Source organism: Triturus cristatus, chromosome 3_2 (genome assembly GCF_964204655.1).
Source record: "Triturus cristatus chromosome 3_2, aTriCri1.1, whole genome shotgun sequence".
Classification (NCBI taxonomy): Eukaryota; Metazoa; Chordata; class Amphibia; order Caudata; family Salamandridae; genus Triturus; species Triturus cristatus.
In genome coordinates this window covers 647,836,000-647,839,539 of record NC_140584.1, presented here as the reverse complement: position 1 = coordinate 647,839,539, position 3,540 = coordinate 647,836,000, and the positions used below count along the sequence as shown (strand labels likewise).

Genomic DNA, 3,540 nt, shown 5'->3' with positions numbered 1-3,540 from the left:
GCCAGACGAGAGCCTAATCTACTGCATGACAGTGCGCGCCCGAGCCGTTGATCCCGCTTGGAGCCGCTATTATCAGCCTCTGCTGTCAGTGTCAACATATGGCACACTCTGTGCCTGTGATGTAAGCCCACAAGCACACAACAACACACTTGCCAGTACTGATATTGGTTGATCATCATTTCATTAGATCATACATGACACTTGATGTGACCGAAAAACTTGTGTTATTATTTTTTTTCTTTCATTTTAAGAGTTTATTTTATCATGAAAATATCAATTTTTCATAAGGGTGGGCGTAGTGGGCGTAGTGGGGCTACGTGAAGCAGCACGTAGTGTGCCCAAATCTACGCACACTACGCGCTTCGCGTAGCCCCACTACGCGCCACCCGCCACCCACCCACCCTACTTTTAAAAGATTAAATTAATTTGTAATAAAGCAAATTAAAGGCACTTACCTGACGCGCGGCGTCTCCCGGGGCTCCCTCTTCCTGTTTTTCAATTTTCCTGACAAATGCGCATGCGCGGACGCCCGCGCATGCGCATTTCTTGCGAGAAATGCGCATGCGCGGGCGTCCGCGCATGCGCATTAGTCAGGAAAATTGAAAAACAGGAAGAGGGAGCCCCGGGAGACGCCGCGCGTCAGGTAAGTGCCTAATTTCCTTTATTACAAATTAATTTTTTCTTTTAAAAGTACGGCGGGCGGGAGGCGAGTGGTGGGCGGCAGGCAGCTACGCTTCGCCCACGTAGTGTGCGTAGGCGCTGCCTGCTTCGCCTACTTCGAAAACTGCGAAGCAGGCAGCGCTACGTACACTACGTGGGCGAAGCGTAGTGTCGCGCCCAGGGTTATTTTTCATAAGAACATACAAAACAATATTTCGACAGACCACAAACTTGATTTGACACATATAATACATATATTTAACATCACAAATTTTACAGTTGGACAAGACCTGGACATTACATGGACAACAAATGTAACATAACAAATGTGTAAGCTCGAGTTCAGTGCTTCAAAAAGAGTAAACACATTAAATAATAAAAAAAGGAATAAGCAAATGAATAAGTGAAACAAAAAGATAAAGCCCAAACAGGTTGAGACTTTTTTGACAGAATTTTTAACAACCTTTTATGGGCAGCTACCAGATAGGTCACTATTCAGGACACCCAACATAATTTTTAAGCTATTTAACAATCCTTCACAAGATTTTTTTTTAAAAGGGGGCTTAGCCTGATAGTGTATTTTCAAACACTTGTTTGGTCACATAGCTGTCGATGCGTTTTGAACCCAAATATAAATTAGTAGGGTTCTCCTCAGGACCTAGAACTCATACAGATCTCTTTTCGAGATCAACCGATCTCTTCCATTAAGTGACTCACAAGTCGGCCAAAATATTCTAGGCCAGATATTGTATGTTGCAAGACGACTTTGTGTAGTTTTTTCTGGGTGGAATGCGACCTCTTATCTTGAGCAATTGAGTTATTTGTTCCTGTAATAGTGGAATGCCAATGCAAGGGAAGCCTCTTGTATCTTGGTCTTGCGTTGACTTTATGAGTGAACTTTATTGGAGGGATGGGCGCAACTTTTCAATCTTTTGTTGTCCCTTAAACTCTCCTTTTTGTAGCAGCAGCGCCCGGAACCATTCTGTTTTCCTTACGAGTGAGAGTGTAATTCGGCGCACGCGCATCCCAGACCGTTAATAGTCAGAAAAGCGAAGCATTTATTTCTCAAACAAGAACTTTTTTAGAGCAAGCACAATCTACTGCCTTTTACTAGCATGGGACTTTATAGGATATAAAACGAGATAGAGGTGTGTTTTTACCATAGGTTCTGCCCGTCATCCTCTTCCTCTGAGCCATGGTGAATGTGGCTAGACTGCCCAAATGGTTGGAGTTCAGCCTGGTGGAAAAGGGGGAAGAAAAAGAAGCGGCTTGCCCAGCAGTAACAGTTGACGCCGCCATGTTGTTTTTTCCTTAACTCACTCTCCCTTCCAGATGAATGAAGAAAAGCTGGCACCCTATCCCAGCCAGCTCTGCCCACCCTTACCCGGTTATAGGAGCATCAGCGTGAGATACCGGGCACGTATGCGTACAGAGGATGGGCTGTTACTGACATTGCACATGATGCCGCTGATGGAGCAGGTAAAACAAAATTTTGTATACCTCTAAATTGCATGAAATTAATTACGTAATCATTCTAAATCTAACTTGCACTAACTGGTTTGCAGTGAAATCTTACTAATCAACTTTTAAACCTTGAAAAACACGAGATACACGTGGGACTAAAATGCTAATTGAATGGCAGAATAATTAATTAATTAATTATGGTATGCAAACTAACTTTAGATTGTGGTGAAATAGGAAATTGCATGATTTATGTTGCTTTGTGATTGTTTGTGCTTTCAGAATTACCAAATGGTGAGTATTCTCACCTTAAATGTTGCTACAGCTAGGGAAATACTAATATATATTGGGATTAGTGTGGGTTTAAACATTAGAATCTCCATTTCTATATTTTAATTACTGTTATGTCTATTTTTGCTTAAGTTGGCATTCGGGCCTACTAGGCCGCAGTACCCAAGATGGAGTCTCTACCGCGAACGCCACCATGTGAGCGCGATGGCTTCTGCGCAGAATTGGATGGCTATGGAGATCTCTAAATGACCTCAGATCTGTGATACCGTGTTCCTTGTCAAGGATGAACGTGTTTGTCTGCCAACTGACGATCCTGTGTGAAGAGCAGAAGGGACAATACAGAACCTGTGGAGAAATGTCTTCTCTTATTCTAAATGTTACATTTGCAACTTTCACCCGGGAGAAAAGGGAAATTATACAAATTGTGCCTTCCTATGCCAAGTCTCATGGAGAATCAGTTTACCCTGGGAAACTTTAGAAAACTCTCGGATAACCCCGAACTGTCCAATCAGAACATTTCTCTACCCCTAAATTGTTGCATGTTAGCATGAAGTAATGGGGAAAATGGGTATAAAACACCCTCATCCGCCAAAGGGGGGTGGACATCAGGCTGATCTTTCATGGCGTTGGATCTGCATTGAGCTGGTGAAGATTTCCATGGTTTGCCTTAGGTTTCTTTGGTTTTCGGAAAGTTATTTCATCTGACGGGTTTGATCCATGCTGGGATCGGACAGCTTATCCCGGATATGGTACCAGAGAATGCGGATAACTCTCGGTTCATTCAGAAAGTCGCTGACGCTTGCTAAGTGGTAATTAATTAAATGCGCTTTCTAAATTCATGCTTATTTACAAAATGTCTGATTTCTCTTTGAAAATAAAACTGAACTTATACTATGACTTGTGGTGCATAAATGCTAATGCAGAGAAAATTATTATTAGATAAACAAAAATTGAATTAATAAGAAATGAGTTTGTGTTTTTTTTAATTGATTACAGGAAATAATCAAATGTTTCCTAGGCTTTAATTGTGTTTTAGCTGGTTCTAATTCACTATCAACCAGTCCAACTAATTGGTCCATCGACCAAGTGGTGGAGTGCCTTGATGTTAAGGTCAGTATTCTGTAGGTG

The 3,540-nt window shown here is 42.0% G+C and overlaps 1 long non-coding RNA gene across 1 annotated transcript; it reads left to right on the top strand.

Moving 5' to 3' along the window:
• Positions 1-600: 600 nt before the first annotated feature.
• LOC146857890 (uncharacterized) lies at positions 601-3,330 on the top strand. The gene is made up of 3 exons (XR_014979628.1): positions 601-643; positions 1,993-2,139; positions 2,545-3,330. It is a non-coding gene; the product is annotated as an uncharacterized LOC146857890 (long non-coding RNA).
• The last annotated feature ends 210 nt before the right edge of the window (positions 3,331-3,540 follow it).